Source organism: Lathamus discolor, chromosome 14, assembly GCF_037157495.1.
Source record: "Lathamus discolor isolate bLatDis1 chromosome 14, bLatDis1.hap1, whole genome shotgun sequence".
NCBI lineage: Eukaryota > Metazoa > Chordata > Aves > Psittaciformes > Psittacidae > Lathamus > Lathamus discolor.
Genome location: NC_088897.1, coordinates 6,980,436 through 7,000,727, shown reverse-complemented (window position 1 = coordinate 7,000,727; position 20,292 = coordinate 6,980,436). Strand labels below are relative to the sequence as shown.

At 46.8% G+C, this 20,292-nt stretch overlaps 1 protein-coding gene across 5 annotated transcripts in view; it reads right to left on the bottom strand.

Annotated features, from left to right (window-relative positions):
• The window catches only part of AUTS2 (activator of transcription and developmental regulator AUTS2), a 735,180-nt gene that overhangs the window by 663,515 nt on the left and 51,373 nt on the right, over positions 1-20,292 (bottom strand). The window lies entirely within an intron of this gene.

Below are 20,292 nucleotides of genomic sequence, written 5' to 3'. Positions count from 1 at the left end.
CTGCAGCACCAAGCAGGAAAGGCCATGAACTCTGTTCCTAAATCACACCAGCAAAGGCTTCCACCACCCAGAGCACCGGGATGGGGAAACCTACTCTCCCACCTCTTCCAAGGAGGAGCTGATCTAGCTCATCTCCTCCAAGAGATCCAGCACATCCATCCTGTAAGAGGGGCTGACCAAGGCACATGATGGAGGATGGGCATCCATAAAGGAAGTACAATTCTCAGGTCTAAAGCGCATGAAGGAGGGGTGCCACCACCCTCCACGCCATCACTCCCACCTGGAACAAGGGAACAACACTGCTCACCCCATGAGAGAGAAACCTGGGGACAAAACCACCTCAGCTGCCAACACAAGCACAGAATGGCCTGAGAAGGGACTGTTAAAGGCTGAAATGCTGGGATAAACCTACCTGGGCAGCTGAAATGGGCCACACGCAGCAGTCCCGTGGCATGATGCACAGCTGGGAAAGCCTGTACAGATCCCACGGGATGCAGCCCTCTCACTGTGAGACCACCGGGAAGCCGGCACAGGAGAGCTGTGCCCCATGAGGCAGCACAGCTCCAGCCACACCATCTCACCCCACCTTTCTAAAGTAGTAACGAAACAACAGCTACAACCTGCACCTAGTCACAGCTGCCCTGTTGTGGTTTTAAGGCTTCCCAAACCCTTTTCAGCCAGACAGATCCTATGCAGTATGTCTTTCTCTTACGTTATCTTTGCAATGAACTCAATGACCTCACCAGGACAAGCCAGGCTCCCCAGAGACAAGGTAATTTAGTGCCTGTGTCATTCCTCCTTTGGCTCAGGCTGCCAGCATCTCTGTTTATACTCATTTGGACGTTGAAAATAACCCCAGCAATCCAGAGCTAAATGCACAATGGCTCGTGGCTGGGTTTTCACCTGAATCTCTGAAGGTTGCACATCATTTGCTTCAAGATCATGCCATTAAGTTTCAGTACAAAGCTCCAAGGGTGTATATTAATCACCTTTGTCTCCGGTGCCATTTGGCTAACGACACTTCATGCAAATAGGGCCTTGGGTTGCCCTCACCTCTTGGGAAAGGTGTTTGTTCTGAAAGATAGCTTGAAAACATGCCAGGAACACCAATTTCTAAAACACGCCATTACAAAGCAAAAAGAAAGGATATTGTACCCAGAATTTAGGCTGAACACACTGAAATGCAATAAACACATTGCATTTAATTGCTGTTCCACTTGATTTTTTTTGCTCGTTTTGGCTAAGATGAAGATAACACAGGACCTAATCACAGAGGCCTTGAGCTGACTCTGCTGCCCAGGGTTGCATTACTCAAACAGAAGCCTTGAGAGCAGGATGGTCCTTGGCCTTTCTGCTCTTCCCTTCTTGCTATTCAGTGCTGTGAGGCAGTGCTGAGCGTGTGACAGGGGTAGAAGCAAGTCACGTAACATGGGTTTTCTGATCCTGCATTCCAAACCCAACACCCTCAGTGCAGCAGATGTCACATTATGTCGCCTTGCGAGCGAGCAGTCGGTATTGTGAAGACTCGTAAGCTGGAATCTCACTGAGTGGGAAATCACCACTCAGATGTTAAATTGGCTTTTTTGGGGTGGCAACTCTCCTTTTTCACATGAAAAGGCCAATTCCCAAACAAAACTGTTCAAAAGGAGTTTCTTGGAAGCTCTTTCCAGAAATGCCAACCCAAAGCAGCAATGCTTAGATTTCAGGGTCAAATGTGCTTTAATCAAAACAACATATTAACTCTTCTGTTACTTCCAACATCTGAAACACGTAAAACACATCCCAAAATGAGTGCAAGCTCCTTTTAAAAACACAGAATTGTGCTAACACAGAAATAAAAATAGCTTGGGAAACTGCAAAAGGAGCCATCTGGAGACTCCCACCACGGAATCAGAAGAATGCAGAAGGAACTGAAAGGTGCACAGCAACTCCCATCACTAATGCCCTTCTCCACAGCACTCAAATACAGTGGGGTGAGAACAGCCATCAGCACATTTCTCATGGGGCAAAGACTCGCCCACAACCAAAGCTGAACCATTGCACCAGTGATCCAGCCCCTCTTCTTCAGCGGGAACAGGTACCACCAGCAATGCTTGTATTGTCCAAAGCAGCTGGATGCTCCTTTCACCAAGGAGCATCAAACAGACACGGTGTGAGCTCAAGTTCTGTTCAATGTGCGAAGCTCTCTCTTCCCCCAGCGCTGGCTATAAGCAGTCCAATTAAGCCCAACAGCTGCAGCTGGATATCTCTCGGATACACAGGTCATTTTTTCCCCCCTCTTTAAAAAGTGGGATTGTGGGATTTTCTTAATAAATATTCAGCATCCTCACCAGAACAAAATGGGAGTGAAAGCAAGACCGCTGGCTTTTGGATCTGCTCCGTGCCTCTATTTTTCTATGTAACCTGCTCTAAAAGTATAATGATCAGCATTAAATCCAAGCTTGAAGGCACAGTACTAAAGCCAGGACAACATTTACATTTCTGCGAGGATGAAGCATGAAAATTCAGTGACAAATCCATTTTTCTTATGCAGAGTTGTGGCTTTGGAGCATTTGTAAAGATAGAAGAGGCCAGCACTGGGAGGATAATAAAACTGTTGTTTACACTTCTGTATTTGTTATAGGTAGCACTTCACTCCCTTTCAAAGAAAAAACCCAAAAAGCCCCCCCAAAACCCCAAAAAACACAGATATAAAATACTATAAAACGTAGTTTCTGTAGAAATAAATCCACTGACACAAAGTAACGGAGTAATCCCCTGCAGTCTGTATTCACCTGAACTGCCAAATCACTACAGAAAGTGCCCTATTGCACAGGCCTTCCTCCTGACCTGCAGAATGTGGTGGCTCAATATATGGGTGATGTTATGGGAAAAGAGGAGGCACCTCAGCTCTAGAGACCACCACAAGGCACCTCCAAGAAACAATGAAATCATTTGGTCATGTACCGTGTATCACAGTTTCCTCCTTTCTTCTGCATCCCTCATGGTGACATGGAACCAGTCGCGCAATGTTCCCTCTCGAACACTGCACTGGGCTGTGCACCTCTGATGAACTTGCAGCATGTTATAAACAGAAGTGACTCTTCACAGCACATCAGCTCAATGGACCAAATAATTCAGGAGCTCTTCTGCTCCTCTAACTTCAGAGAGTTTAACAAACCCAGAAAACAGACTGTGGGAAAGCCGATTCCCACATTCCTCAAGCATGCCCTCTGAACCAAACACATCCATTTTGCAGGTGAGACCCCAGCTGACTTCCCAATGCGCTGCAGATGCTCCTGACTCCTCTCTGCTATACAAAACCGTTTGACAAAGCACAGCTCCTGAGCTGGGCAACCAAGAGCCTTATATTGTACCCAGTGCCACCATTAAGTCTCACTTAGGCAGCCCTGCCCACTGGCCTAATAGCATAACCCCCCGGAATCAAAGGTGTGCCCTCCGAGACATCAGGGCTATCTCCTGGGTTATACACATGCAATGCAAAAGGATGCTCAGCAAGTCAAAAAGTCAAACCTTACAGAGATAGAAAGGGCAGGCTTGGAATAAAGAAAGACTTAGGAGGTTAGAAAGTCACTGCTCTGTTACAGACTTACCGTAAGGTCTTAAGGAAGCTGCATCCTTCTTTTCATTTCTACAAGGGGGATAACCATGCTGCTTTCCCTGCATGCACTTGGACTATTAGAGATTCTAAGTGCAGAGGGACAGGACCACCTGTAATGGGAGGTGCATACATGGCATGCACGGGGTCCATGCTTTAGTGGAGGCTGGGAACTCGTTAGTGGACTCATCTGAGAGCTCTGGCCTAGCATCTTCCATCAAGTCAAGCAGCAAATCAACAGCAATTAGAGCCATGCTACAGAGACAGGATTTTAACATGTTCTCTATTAGCATTTATAGCTGTCTGCAAACTGTCAAGCTGCACAGATAGCACTGGTTGAGAAACAATGAAATCCATCCTCCCTTTTAGGAAATTCTGGCTATTCATTAATTGATAATAACCGAAAGATTTAGTGGGAGGAGGGAGGAGTACCCCTAAATCTTACACAGGCCTGAGCCCCACTGGTACTGAAATAATACTGACTATCATTCGAGGTCAGGAGTTACCTGTTAAAAATAACCCCAAGAGAGTTTGAAGAGCTTTGTTTTCCCCCTTCTCTTTTCAAGGCTTGCATTAAGTGCACAGAAAAGCCACCTTTGTGCAAAACACAATGAGCAGGGCCCATTTGTCCAGCCTGAAGCACATCACACAACTAGGAGCAGCAGCAAGCTCACAGTGAGTCCGGCATCAGAAATGAAGCAGAAAGCTGGGGCAGGAACGTTGTCTGGTCCTTAATCTCATCTGAAACACTTTGCTCTTCCCTATACTCCAGGCATCCAAACATGCAGCTCAATATTAGAGGAAGACCCCATTACAGGATAAGGAGGAAGGAAGATTGTCTACATATGAATTTACACTGAAGAGCTGTTCATAAATTATTCCATGTATGGATACTGCTCACTGAAAAGCAAAACCACCCTGTTCTGGTTCAGTTTAACTCATGTTGGAGGCAAGAGACCCAGTTCTCCTTTTTTTTTGCATGCAAGTTATACTGACATCACTTTGGTGACTGCAGAGTTACTCCTTTAACAAATCCCAACTCCATTGGCTGGTCTCTTGCTATACTGGAGCACACGTCAGTGCAAGTTGGCCTCCCCGGCACAATCTGCTCCATTTAAATCACTGCTGCTTTTAGCCTGAGAGAACTAATCCCCCAGTGGAGCTGGCTTCATCCCTTGGTCACCCCAGCATCAGCTCACAGCTGCTCTGCTGATTTCAGCAGTCACTCCGCATTTCAAATCATGCCGCTAAGAGGGGTTGTGCCTGTGAGACCAGCTCAAGGAGCCGAAGAGAGCCCTATGGATACGGGAGGAGCCGAGCCAGAGGGATCACTGCTTCTCCTGCCACCCAGGTATTATTTATACAGCTCACTTAATCCCTGCTGAAGCAAGATCACAGTTAATGCTGGTGAAACAAAGGCATCATAAAGACATATAAAGCACCACCGCAGCCTGTCTTAGTAACTTAGTCAGTTCAGCTGAGATCAGGAGACTCCATTTAAGAGTTACCGCCTTGTAGCAAGATGTCTGCTCCACTCTGGAGGAGCAGCAAGCATGTCCCTATCCCTCTTGGCAGGCAGTCTTATTTACTTCATGAATTTTTGAAGCTGCCTCATGAATTAATGCACTAAAATAACTTTTAATAGAGTCCTCATTTACAAACGCTTCCTCGAAATGTTGGTAGTATTTAAAAGATACACTTAAAAATAAGCAAATGAATATTTAAAACTCTCTTTTGGAAACAGCCTGGAGGAGGGAGACCGTGCCTACAGCGGGGTTCAGCACAGCACGCCGCAGCGTGTGGTGGTGAACAAGGTGAAATACATACTCATAGCGGGGAAGCTGATGGGGGACAAACCCTACAGACCTGAGCTCTTCCTCCATGTGGTATTGCTCTAAAGGACAGCACCATCTTCGTCTCACTCCTGTGGACAGTGCTTGCCCCGCTTTGATAAGGGTTTGGAGATGTACTGGGCAAGTGCTGCACCTTAGAGCTAGGGATAAAGACAGAAACCTTCTTTAAGGGCAGAGGAAGCATTTCACTGGTTAGGAACAACCTTCCTTGGTCACCCACCTTCTGTGAGACACTTGGAAACCACCATAAGGCTATCTCAGTCCCTCCTGCCACAAGAACAGATAAAGCACAGGGCCATTAAGTTCTTCTCATGTTTGGTCCTTCAGACCAGATCTCAGTTACGAGGTCCAGCCAGATCTGCATAGGATGAAATATTTAGAATCACAGGCTGGTTAGGGCAGGAAGGGACCCTAAAGCTCATCCAGCTCCAATCCCTCGCCATAGGCGTGGACACCTTCCACTACAGCAGGTTATCAAAATGCTTCTTGCTCAATACACTGAGGCAATGCTCATGTGCATTTTTCCTGCCTGGCTGCCTTGCACCACAACCAGCTCGCATTGCTGTGGTGTATTTTAGTCTGTGCACTTTAGTCTGTGCGGCACCCTGAGATCCTTTGGGATGAAAGGAGCTGTATAAATGGAAATCATTCCCATTAATGTAAACTGTGGGACAATGCAATGTTTACAGCAAACAGTCCCAGGACTGAGCTTCACAGAGTACATGTTTATGTATAATTTGACCTATGAAGAACAGAGCCGTCAATGCCCGGTAGCTGGACACCAGAAACCTCCTCCATGGAGGCTCCAGTTGGGAATTATCACACAGAGTGACCAGATCGGACTCTGAGGGCAGTGCTGTGGCCACAGAACATTTGTCTCCCTTGTATGCTGTTGAAAGCCATTTCAAAACTCCTGATGTCCACCTCTTGTACAATTGTCCATAGCAAATTTGGAGGTCCTCTGTAACTGCAGAAGGTTAACATTTTTAAGACCACTTCTAAAACCCAGGGGGACTCCAGTTCAAACAACTCACTTGCCAAAAGAGGGGGGAATTCACACTCAGAGATTTCCATGTGTAGTTACAACTCAAACCATCATACGCACTTCAATTCAGGCACAGCTCAGGATGCATGAGACCTACCAGGAGTTACTCTACTGGTTTAGGGTAAACTTTGAACCAGGATTTTCTCTGCATCCACTTCCCAGTATCTCCATGTTACTGACAACTCCAAACAACTCTTGTCAACGTTATGCTCACCCCAGGAGAAAATAGTCTTTCCTTCCTAGATAGCAACTGGTACCTATGGACCAAAACAGAACATCAATGACTTAGAGAGCCAACTTAAGGCACAACTTAACTGTATTCACTGGATGCAGAGAATATGGCTTGAAAGCCCTGCTGAATTACTGCTCAAGTGAAAAAGTCTGACTGTCTGCAACCTATAATGAGACTGGAGCATCGGCACTGTCCTGCTGCACACCATCACCTGCAGACTGGATACTCCAAGTCTTCACTTAGGGAGTAACTTATTCCCCAGCACACATGGCCAGCTGCCTGCACATATCCCTGGGCACAAACGAGAACTTCTGCAGAGTTTAGAACCCAAATGCGCTCCTGTGCAGGTGGCTGCCATCCCATCTGCAGAGCTTATTCAGCCTGGCTGCATTCTAATGCCAGGCTGGATCCAGCGCCGTGAATTGTGCTGGGATGAGCCCTGGGGACAGCTCTGGATCTGCACGAACCCTGGCAGAGTCTGCAGGAGCACACAGCCCATGCACAGAGGTGCACACAAAACAACCAGATCTCCTGCACAGACTGAAAACAACAGCTCCAGCTTAATCCCAAACTGAGAAGCAAGTGCAAATCATCACATTCAAATTTCAGCCTCTTTCTTTTCTCTGCTTCTGGTTCAATATTTAGAACTCAAGCTAACAAAGCAACAGACACAAAGCCACCTCCTCGGGAAACACAGACCCAGCTCCCTCCATCTGCTTCCTCCCCCAAGCCCCCTTCTATTCTGCAAAGCAGCTTGTGCTCTGAAATATTAATACTTGGCTCTTCTATTGTTATTCCCAACCCTGAATCTCAAATCTTATTCCCAGCTTCTCTCCCCCTCATGTTTGTTCCGGCGATCACGGCTCTCAATGGGTTATGTTACTGCAGACTGTACCATGTCTGAGAGGGGCTTCCACAACGAGGTGGAAGCGGTCCAGCAGCAGCTTCCAGGGAGCCTTCCATCTGCAGCAGCGTTTTATTTAGACAGCAGAGGGGAAATTAGATCCCTATGCTGCTGATTGGCTTTGGGAGTTGAATCTTCAGTTCTGGAGGAGGAGTTCGTTTACACCAACCATAACGAACCCAAGAGTGGAACTCCCAGCGGGGTGCTCAGCACTCGGGGGGAATGCGAGGGAACAGGACTGTTCAGTTTAAGGGCGATGCGGAGCTGCCTTTAACTTGCGCTGTGCCTTCGCTCGAAATTCCTTTGAATTTGACTTTGTTCTATTTAATCTGGATTTCTCCTCCATCTGGCTCCCAAGTAATGATGCCAATTTGTTTCATGGGCTTGCCGGAGAAGCTTTTCTTTAGCATGGAGGAGTGGTTACGACAGAGCACTGCTCCAACAAGTCTATTTCAGTCCGGCCCTGAACCTGCTTTCCTCAAATCTTCTAGTAAATACGTCTGCGAGCAGGAATTTCTGTAATTGCAGATAATTCAGATAAAACAAAAGGCCTCAGCTCATTGGAAATACCCTAAACCAGAGTCTCACAGAGTGTAAGTCAGCTCTGGTTGCACAGGCTAACATACAGCTGCTCATGCCCAGCAGTGGGGACACCCTGCTCATCTTCAAGACTCCAGACTTAAGGACAAAGGAGGCTCCTTCTCCTGAGCCCCTACGTGGAGCAGACAGATGACTATCCAAGCCAAAACTCACCATGTTTTTTAAGGCCAGATCTAAACAGATCTGAAACGATTGCTTCTCGGTGCCATTTCCATGTTTCCTTGCATCAGGTGCAAAATCTGCAACAGGATTGCTCTCCTTCCACCAAAGGGACACGTTTGCTATCAAGTCCTTAATCAAACTTCACATCAGCCAGTGCTCCTTCATCTGTCTCTTGCTCAATTGGTGGCATCTAAAAGGCAACCCCCACACGAAAATACGCCCTTCCCTGTTCAGACTGTTAAGCAAAGGAGCAGCAACTACCGAGTCCAAGCGGCAAAGCTACAGAGCACCCTCCATTCCTGCCACCACAGAGATAAGGAGCCATGAGGCAGAGATGATGGGCATCTGCCACACAGTGAAGCATGATGCCTCCCACATCAAATAGATGCTCTACAACCAAAGATGTGACCACAGCTTCCAAGGATCTGTGCGAGAACTGGGGTTACAGAGACACCCAGCTTGGGTCCAGCCACTGGCAAACCCCAAGGATCCCCAGGCAGATGATGCCCCATCACTGCTATTAACCAACATAGACACAGGCATGCGGTAAATCCACTTCTGGATTGCAGCAGAGCCAGAGTTATGGATGTTTATGTGTTTTCAGCCTGCTAAGTCACCTTGCAAGTGTCCAGCATTAAGCAGGATAATTTAGCAGGCTTTTCAAACGACTCTGATTCTTCACCGTCGAGGTGTAATGGCCCGAGTCTCTCACAGCTATATTTTTTCCTATTCACCTAAGGTCATAGAGGGCCACTTAACCTTATTATTCCAGAAGGCTCAAACCTTTGGCAATTATAAACAGGAGAGTAAGAACGAGAGCTAAATTTGTGTAATACATTACTTATCATTTCCCAGCCTCTGAATGCAAGCAAGAAAGGTGAGGATGGCTCTGACACCGACTTTCTTATCTAGAGCCTGGCTTGAATAAGATCTTCAGAGTTAATGGTATAAAGTGATTAATACCAAAGGCTGCTCCATGCTGTGGATCAAGTGGGTTTGCTCCTACTGTGCTTCTAGACTTCACAAACACTTTTCCAAGGCAAGACAGACCTGATACAATAGGGGGACAAGTGTGCAAATATGTTAGTAATAGAAGACACCAGATTAGCTGCTGCTGGTACAGTGTCGATGACCCTGTCCTGAAGTTCCAGCACCTCCTGCCAACAAGTCTGTACAGGTCTTGCTGCTGGACTCCCATTGCAGCTTATCACAGACCACGTGTCCCACAACAGACACCTTCTGCTGCATCCTTGCATTGAGTAAGTGAGACTTCCTTGCATTGAGTAATTCCCAGTCACTGGCAACCCTTGCACTGAAATAAATCACTGAAATAAAATCAACATATGCCCCTCCTGAGCCCCCTTTTCCTTGTTACCAGTCACATCCCTCTCCCATGACAGGGGTCCTGCACAGCCCCTCACGTGCAGAGATAAAAGCAGTGCAGCAATCCCCTATGCAAAGCAGTCAGTGATAAATGCATTTAAACAGAGCCATGTCCAGCTTGCACAAAGGCGAAGAGGAAGGAAATAAACTCTGTTTGATCTACATGATGAGGAATTTGTAGGAGAGTTAATGCCAACTCCAAAGCTCTGGCTGCAGTGTAGGATTTGCTCAGGCAAAGCAGCACTCTGCTGTCTCACCACTGCTTGGGCACAACTTCGTGAGCTTCCTTTTGCACTAAAGAGACAGGCAGAACAAATCCCTTCTTAAATGCAATCCTGCAGCCCATTTTAATATCTACTGCTGGAAGATGAAGCTTCCGTCAAGCCAGTCAGGGCTGAAATATTGTTTATTGTACCTGAAAATTAATTTCATACCTTTCGGGGCATCACCAGATGCCTTGAACAATCACCGACTGTGCACACAAACCTGCAAGTTTAGTGGCCAGTTTTCTTCAGGCATGCACTAAAGTGCACCTACGTATTTAAGATCAAAATTCAACCCGTGGTATTCAAAGATTATGGTATATAACTCACCAGAAATGTCAGACCTGCCACGGTTACAGCATAATGTTTACTGTACACCGCCGCAGATTTACACTGCTGCAGCCCCTTCAGAGATATCCTTGCATTGAGTAATTCCCAGTCACTGGCAACCCTTGCACTGAATAAAATCACTGAACAGGTCATCATATGGCCCTCCTGAGTCTCCTTTTGCTTGTTATCAGCCAGCATCCCTTTGTAAGCATACAATGGTCCAGAAGCCAGAAGAATTAATTTTTCATAGACTGGATGAGAAAATGACGAGAACTTCTTCCTGTGCATCAGCCATGGGCTGCCAGTGCAAGGAAGATGTACCAGCGCGCACATCTGCTGTCCACCAAACCTAGCAGCATCTAAATTGAGTCCTATTTTAGAGGACATCCTGACCAGATGGCTACAGCTGACCGAGAAACGCTGCATGCTAGAGGACATCCTATGTACTTGGCCAAAGTCTCCTAGGTTTATCTCTCAGGAACAGACTTTTGCTGTCTCTGGTGGTTATAGCCCCAGGTAACCAGGAGGTCACAGTGACTCTGCTGGGTGCAAAGGTCTGGGGAAGAGAAGGTCTGACACTCAGCCATAAATCTCTGTGGCAAACTGACTGACTCCTCACTATTTCTTCTGGGTAAACATGTTTAAAAACATGTGCAAAACTGAGTCTTAGTAATAATCTTCCACATCAAAAACTATCAAGGTTCACAGGCCACAGATTTACCCTGTTGCCTTTGAAGTATAAACATCAGAAGTGTTTATTTAGGCTTGCGTGCTTTAGGCACATCCATCAGAAAGAAAAGTCCAGGACATGAAAAGCATCAGTGCTGAGGAAAGATGCATCCATGTTGTCTGAGACAACAGACCTGCTGCTTTCTTGCCAAAACCTTCCACAAAGCCAGTGAGTCAAAGCACTGAAATCCTTGGGAGAAAACCAGCACCTCCAGACACAAGCACGCCCCAGTGCTGGTCCTCGAATCACCCAGCACTGCCAAGAGGAGGACAAACCTCCACAGGGTCAGGTCTTCTGATCCAACTGCCCACCAGGAATGAACCCACTGCTGGGCTTGCACAAGCTGATGTACAACTATCTGGCAGCAGTGGCTTTGGGTCACTCCAACCCACATCAGCAAGACTGTACATAAATAACACTTGTCCAAGTGTGTATTTACACAGAGCAAAGCAATAGCTCCATTAGACCTTTACATTCTATCAGCCAAATAATATGAGTTTTTAAAAACATTCAGTACTTTAACAGGCATTTTAACAGCTCCCATAACTCAACTGCATCTTTGCTGTAAATCACTTGACAGTTGAATACTCCATTATACGATCTAATCCCCTTCAGCATTTTAGAAAGGCAAAAACAGCCTTCCTAAGGTTGTTTAGGAAGGAGAACAACCTTGCTAGGTGCCTGCTCTCTGTAAGGAAAGGCTTTTGCTTTTTGCGTTGTTTTTCGAGCAGGCCTGATGCACACAGAAGCAAGCTGTTTAGGGTGACAGCAAAGGTCTGGGGGGTTGTAATGGGAGAAAACCCAGCAAGGCAGAAGCCAGTTAAACTCTACATGTAACACTGGTTAAGCACAAAGCCCAGTCCCAAAAGGAGCTGGTCCAACATCACAGAGGATTGTTCTGCCAAAAACTCAGCTCAGCACCAGGTTTGCCCTGCAGGGAACACCTCTGCAGCAGCACTAAGCTGAAGGCAGCAGATTAAAACCAGCTCATGCTTTTGTCTAAGGCTTCCTCCACTCCAGACCCTGCACCACTCAGAGCTGATAAGCGGGGTCTTTCCACCCCTGGACTTGCACTTACTGAAAGGAGGTGGCATGTCATAAACTGAGCCACCTCACACCCATCACAGAACAAAGGAGAGCTGAGCCTGGCCATGCAGCAATACCAACCCCTTCTCTACTGCCTACCAGAGCTGGAGCATTTAGCTTCAATTTGGCACTTAACTGGTGCAGGAACCCACACAGCTTCCTCAGCAAATAGGGGTCATCACCTCCCAGCTCAGCAAGATGGGCAGAAAAGGGCATGATAAGCATAGGAAAGGCGGAGGAACAGACAGAAAAGATGTGTGGAGGCAGTGGAGAAAGCAGAGAAAGGGGAAGACTGGCTCAGCTCATACTTTATTAACACAGAGGAGGTGCCACAGCCTTTCAGAGGTGTGCAGGGACGGAGTCTGCAAGAGCACTCGCAGCAGGACAGAGATCAAATGACAGTCTAGTCTGGGTTGGAAGGGACCTTAAAGCTCATCCACTTCCAACCCCCTGCCATGGGAACAGGCACCTTCCACTAGAGCAGGTTGCTCAGATGGGATGTTTGCATGGAGAAGCAGAAGAGAGGAGAAAGACCCACTGGTGAACGGGAGTGCCCATGCGTATTTGCACACACAGGTGTTGAACACCGCATTTTGACGTGTACAAGCCTCCATTTTCCCCTTGCTTCTCTCTGCAGTGGTGGGTTGGACTCTGACAGTCCCCATCCAGTCTCTCTCTCACAAAAAACACATTCTCAGATCTTCTCCTGTATTTCAAAGCTCACAGACAGAAGCAGGAGAGGATATTATATCTAGATACAGGTAGAAAGGGAGTCCCATGGGAAACAGTTTAAGAAACAGTGTCTCTAATGAGAAATTTCATTGTATTTCACTCCAGCTTTATGATCTACCCCGATGAGCTCTTTACAAAAAAAAAAAGAGGAAAAAAATGCACACACACTCTTGCTATACGTGCATTGCCATCCAGATGAATGCTTTTGATCATTTAGCGTAAGTTTTTCTTGGCTGTAAAAGATGGCAGGCAAGGGAGACTAAATGAGAGCAGGGAAAAGCAGAGGCAGTTGGATCCCAGTCGTGCGGAGCCTGGATGGGCTGCATCAAAAACAAGGATGGAGCCAGAGACAACCCTGAGAGATTTACATCACGTGGGGCCCTACAAGGAGAACCACAGTGACACAGTGCATGTACAACTTGGCCACATTTCCTAAGTAAGTGCTTGATGAAGTTCCTGCAGGCTTGGGGTAAAGATTTATTCCTTCCCTCTCCAAAGCACATAAGGCCCAAGACACGAAGATCTCAGCTGGCTCATTTGTTCATGGACTGAATCCACAAAACATTCCCCCCACTCTTTATGATTGCACCGTCTAATACAGGAGTGAGGCTTCCTGCTGGGTTTGCTGCTACAAGCCTTGATGGTGAAGCAGCCACTGGCCATACCAGCCACCCCCCAATGCCACCTTGTATGCATGGCTTGGGTTCACCACACACCAAAGTGCAGGTGTAACACAGCCAGCTCCATGCTTGACAAATAATAAACACCCCTAAGGCCTCTGACAAATATCCCCTGCTTTTCATGGAATCCCAGGCTGGTTTGTGTTGGAAGGGACCCTAAAGCTCATCCAGTTCCAACCCCTGCCATGGGCAGGGACACCTTCCACTAGACAAGGTTGCTCCAAGGCTCTGTGTCCAGCCTGGCCTTGAGCACTGCCAGGGATGGGGCAGCCACAGCTTCTCTGGGCACCCTGTGCCAGCGCCTCAGCACCCTCACAGGGAAGAGCTCCTGCCTAAGAGCTCATCTCAGTCTCCCCTCGGGCAGGTTCAAGCCATTCCCCTTGGCCTGTCCCTACAGGCCCTTGTCCAAAGCCCCTCTCCAGGTTTCTTGTAGGTCCCATTAAGTACTGGAAGACTGTTATAAAGCTGCCCTTGAGCCTTGCCTTCTCTATCCTGGAATACAAAACAAAAACAGGCAAGAGAATCTGCTGGGAGATAACAAGACCTGCAGAAAATCTGACCCAGCAGGCTTTTTCAGGCAGAGGAAAGAGGTGAAATACTAAAGGGTGGAAGAAGGTAAATTATCAGAGTTAAGACATTTCAAATGACTGCTCCCTGCTGCGTTCAGCAGTTTTTCTTGATGGAGTCACTAATCACTGCAGTTTACTGAATGACCTTGTTGTGGCCATCTCATCTTCAGGGGACCACCACAAGCTGCAACAATCCCTGGTGCAGGGAGATGCCTTTCTGGCTGTGCTAACTCACAGCCATCGAAAGCTGACTGCAGCCTGTCACGACAGGGCAGAGGAACAGAACATTTCATGGTAAGATGTCTCTGCAGAGCTGTTCATCATGTCCAACACATACAGCAAGCTTTGTACTCAGGGCAGAGATGAAGAGATCGGGGCAGAAATTCTCCTATACGTACATTTAAAAATGCTGGCTGCCACAAGCAGGGAAAAAATGCTATGGAAAAATTAAATATTTACTTGTGTTTGTTAATATCTTTCATTAGTTACTCAGCTGTAACAGTCATTAAAATGCTGAAAGGGAACTTCATGTAAATTCATCACTAGCCTGGGAATACTCCTGTGTTTGTGAGCAGGCTGCACACTGCAGCGGAGCTCGGAGACTCCATTTCCCTACAGGAAAGGCCAAACGTCTGGTTCACTCTCAATTTACAAATGATTATTTTTCTAATTAATCATTCATCAAAAAACAACCCCACACAAACAGCAACAGGGCATGAAAGGCAGTACCAGAAGGCAGAGTCAATCCATCACAATCTCACCCCGCAGCTACTCGCAGGAGGAGACCCTCAAATGCCATTAACTCGAGTGAGTGCAGGGAAGGGAGACGGGGAAATACCCTTTCTGCTCCCTACAGCGACCATACGGAAATGGTGATGTAGGTTTCTGCTACGCCAAACCTCACCTGTGTACCCTGCAGTTGCAGCAGGTCTGTGAAACATACTGGGGGGAAACACGATAGTGGTGTTGAGCAGGCGGGCAGGCATCATGGGATAAGGGCAGGAGGGCAAACTCACAGGAGTTGGAGGAGGGAAGACTTCTGAAACATAATGCACCATCCAGGTTGGACAAAGCTTGGAGCATCCTGGTCGAATGTAAGCGTCCCTGCCCATGGCAGGGGTTTGGGACTGGATGAGCTTTAAGTTCTTTCAACCAAACCAGTCTGGGAGTCTAGGCATCTAGAAGGAAAGAGGCCATAAGAGAGACAGCAGAACTATGGAAAGGGACTTGCTAAAGAACTTCCTTGCCTTTCCGTAGTGGTGACTTGGCTGCAGCTAATCCCCTGCCTCCTGCTGCAGCCCAGAGCTGCCTGGATCCAGTGGAGGTTGGTTGGCTTCTCTTGGCTCTGCTGTCCCAGACTACTGCAACGACTGCTAGCACCAGCATGCCCACTCCTCTTGTGCCTTAGCTTGGATTAAGGATATCTGGAACCACAAGGAAATCCTCTGACTATGTAATACCTCTGGGTATCGCCTCTCCCAGTGTTCAGAGTTTGAATCTGCAGCCCTCTATGCTGCTTGCTTGCAGAAGACAACCCATCCACACACATGGAATCTAAAAGTAAACTGCAACATGATTTCACACTGATTCTCTGTTCTCGTCACTATTAATCGAGGTGCTGTCCTTTAATGTCCTGTACTCCAACGACAGATGTTTGAAAGGTGTAACTACCTCCAGGAACCCAGACCTCTTTTCACTTTGGCCTTGCCGTATCAGGCTGCTGGCCAATCTCTTGCCAAGGCAATAACTCTTCAAAAGGCAGTACAAACTGGTAAAAGCAGGTGGCAGCGTGGTATTTCAGCCTTGCTATAATCTCCTGCTGACTTTTATTGTATTTCACAGGGCTAGGCTTGAAACATATAATCAGATTTCAGAGGCTCGAGTATTGTTGGCAGTCTACTTCATTCTTGACCACTGAGACTGTGAGATCTGTCCCTGCTGCTCTGAGAAAGAGAAGTTTTCCTCCTTCCAGCAATTAATTAAACCAACTCGAACCCTACAACAGAGCAACAAAGAACCTCCCAGATAACCAGGGCTTGTGCAGAACTGGCTTTTATTGAAGCTCTGCCACTGCTGCATCTCCACATGTTGCACAGGGGTGGCAAAGCAGAACTAGCCCACAACACGAGAATTCCTCTGGAATGATGGTCAATAACCCAGCAGGCAGCATCGCAGCCGGCACTTGGTTCAAACACTTGCCACACTCAAGGTTTTGAGCAGACCACTAGCTCCTTCGTGCTTCAGATCCTTGTATATAACACTGAGAGCATTACAATGTGTTGAAGACTGGGGGACAGGAAGGTCTCACAGGCATGAAGCCACACATAAGCTGCTCAGAGAGCCAGGAAGGGATTTCCTTAGGAGACAGAACAGGAAATTCTGACTCTACCAACACACAATCTCCCAAGACAGGATCTTACTTAATGGCATGAACTTAGCAAACAGGGAGCAGTGACAGAGACTGAAGGGAAAACAGAGCAGTGGCAGAGACCCCAGCTTGCTCCTGCAGTGCTTTTACAAGGGCCTGAATCCATGCAGCCCAAGAAAAAGCCAGGCAGGAACCTGCAAGTTACTGATGAGGAGCTGCAAGAAATACAGTTTGTGTCTGAGAAGCAGCTCCATGTGCAGCGGTGAAGAACAGCCAAAAACACCTTGCTACAGCCAAGTAACAGGCAAACTGCGGCTTCAGATTTGCCGTATGGGAGGACAGAATCACTCCAGCATTTCTATCCATTGCTGGACAAGTCGAACAAGCAATTCAATCCAATTGTCCACACTTCACCACGGAAGTCCTATAATCACTCATAAGCACTAAATGAGGGAGGAAATCCATACTAACAGAAGCCACTGATAAGAAATACACTTGGGTTCCAATGTCTTGGGGCAGCTGAGCTTTTCTTTCCAGTACTTTCATTAGTATTTCTCTAAAGTAACCACTGCAACAGCTGTAACTCAATGCACTTGCAGGAGGCAGAAAGAATCCAGAATGAAGTGGCATTTAGCCTCAGGTTTGGGGCACTTCTCGAAGCTTTATTGCTAGGCAGATCTCTCCGAGGAAATCTTTGACATGAATGATGTGTCTTTGAGTATTTTTTCTAAGTGAGAGTAAAAGATTGCTGATCTGAGGTATTTCCTGCCATTATTTTCTCGTGTTTATGTTCGCTCCGATGCATCCTATTATAGCAAATCTGTTCCAAAGGGCTCTATTCTTGAAGGTGATGCATGCTCCAAGAATGCCTTCTGCCTAAGCTGTAAAGAGACCAGTCATACTATGTGTGTGCTCCAAGTTGCACGAGATGCACAAGGGCACAACACAGGCAAACCCAGAGCACCCAGCACACCACAGACCAGGCTAAAAATATCCAATTATTTCATTTCACCACTTTTTCAACCCATTTAGCAAGATCTGCATTTCCATAAGCTGTACCCCCAATCCAAACTTAATGCACAGGGACAGTGTTGAAAACCAAGGTAAGTTCTCTATGAACATTTCCAGTGCTCATTCCCATTCTTCAAAAATACAGCTAACCCACTCCCTGAAGGACATTGTAATAACTCATCCCCTTTATTTTTAGCCTAGCTCTTCCTTCAAAGCCCAGCAAGATATGTGGAGTTTTGCAGTGTGCAAAGAATCCCTGCTCGTGATTAACATCTATGTGAATAATAAAGCTTTAATCTGGTTTCAGTCTGTTACCTACTGCTTCAGCAAGTTTAACATCAGATGGAAGCAAGAGCAGCAAGGGTATCCAGCCAGCTTTCATATAATTCAAAGCAGTACTACAAGGCTTAATTAATTGAGATCACCAGATGAAAAACCTCATCATGTATATGAAAGGTAAAAGGTGAAACATCTGCTGATGCTCTGACAGTACTGAGATGGGATGCTACACGGGAACCTCATATAAACTTCAAAGAAAAGGGACTGAGACCCATCTGCATATCAGAATTGTGTTCCTCCTGCTCCAGAGTGCCAACCTCTGCTGGATGCTGGGTCTGAAGCAGAAAGGCAGAAACACAAGCAAAGCTCAATGCTTTAATCACAGACACCTAGTTTCTCAGCCAAGTCCTCCAGTAAGCCCAACATGGACTGAGTTGCTCCTTTTAAACCAGCAGAAGTGTGAAGGCAGCTCAGACAGCAAAGGAGCCTCTCAGACTTGTGCACATGCTGTCCTTCGTTTCACAGGTGGTCTTGGTGTCTCAACAGAAACAGAGGGGAAAAGGCAATTCATGCAGGCCACATTTTGATAGGGCTGCAACTCATTCTGTTCCATATGCACCTTTCCCCACATTTGCAGAGAGGCTGATCTGAAGCCAGACAGAGCCACCATGTGAGCAAAGTACCAGCGTAGCATCCCAAAGGAACTAAACCCTGCTGCACTGGTTTCTGCTCTCCAGCATTAATCACATGAGTGAAACAGACAACTATCTAAAGATGCTTTGAAAGGGCAGCTTGGTATTTGCCATGCCACCTTGGACATGAGCACCCAGAGAAGGTTTCTGGCTGCACCATCCAGGTAAGCTTTCAGCAGCGACCATCTCTCATCCCAAGCCATTTGCCTGCAAGTCAGTCATCTGCTACCCTGCTGTCCAGGTACAAATCCCTCAAGTGATCCAATCTCTGCTGGAGTGGTAGTCAAACTGCAAAAATCATTTCCACCTCCCCACCAGGTAAGCCAAGCTCTCTTCTACACCATCTATATTCTTAATCATCACCTCTTCTCCTCTTTGCCCATGTCTTCAAGTGCTTGAAAGACAGAGTGATTGCTCTTTATTAACCTATTCTGATTCATTTCTGTAAGCTCTGCACAGAGCCCTGGTGCTCCAGGCAGGCAGTGGAAGCTCCTTCAGCTCTCACACCATCCTAACCACACAGAAATACCCTAACATCAACTGCATGAAGTAATCACAAAGACACAGGGTACAACCACACAGGCTGGCAGTGCATCCCTATCTCTGTGGTACCATCTCGACCCCAAACACTCAGCTGCCTGCTCACAAGCCCAACACCGCTTCTCAACCAATGGCACGCAGCACCCAGTTAAACCTAGACAAACCCTCGTAGTGACTGGGATGGGTGACCTACAGCTATCTACCCTCCAGTCCACAATATGAATGTGATACTGATTCCCTCCCCCCCCCCCCCCCCGCATATATTTGGGCATTATATATTTTAATGGCAAAAAGATGTTTTATTCCACAGAGGGGTGTGCGTATTTGATCCCTGCGCTTCAAACAGATACAGGAATGGAATTTCTTACATTTATAAAATTAAGAACAGATGCTTTGGACTGTTTAAACTAGCAGAGAAAATAATAAGAGGCACGCTCCAAGGAAGGTGACATCTAAAAAACACTGAATGTTGCAAGAAAATGAAAATGCAGTAATGACCATCAGACTCTGGGGACACATAGGTCCATGCCGCAGATCCCTCAGGAAAGACAGCCGCCAGCTCGGGCACACAGACATCTCTTCTACACAAGCTAGAGAGAGAAAAGTAACAACACCAGCTGAAGACAGAGCACATCTGTCTTCTAGTATGAGAGTGAGGCAGTTCATGTTACAATATAAATCTCAGTGCATGCAAACAGAAATCCCTTCCCTTTACTCAGTTTACTTCAAAATACTAAAGCCAATGAACACGTGGAGGTCGAGTTACAGTTGTCTGCTGCTTCCACCCATTTTCTTTTCTACAGGCCCCTGCCTTGGACAGTCAGATTTCCTGAGAAGCTGTAAATGCCACATGAGGCTGTTTATTTGTTCAGTACTGGTATGTTCCACTTCAAGAGTGATGGAAACTTCGCCTACTCGATTTGGTGCCCTGTTTGTTATCCCAAGGTTTATTATTTGGGGCCAAACCCAAATCAGCATCCTTTTGGAAATGAACCTGTTCAGAATGAATGTCTATATCTCTGTTTCCCACACTGACTTACAGGATACCTCACTCATATGGAATGACATCACATTGCCATAGGGAAAGGTACTATTCAGAGTATCAGAAGTGGTTTCAGCTCTCTTTAGCTCCATGCAGCATGGTGTGATGTTAGTGGTACTGTCAACCCCACTCCGCAGAGCATTATGCTGGGGTGTTGAGTACGTTAAGCAACTTTCGCCTCTGGACACAGACG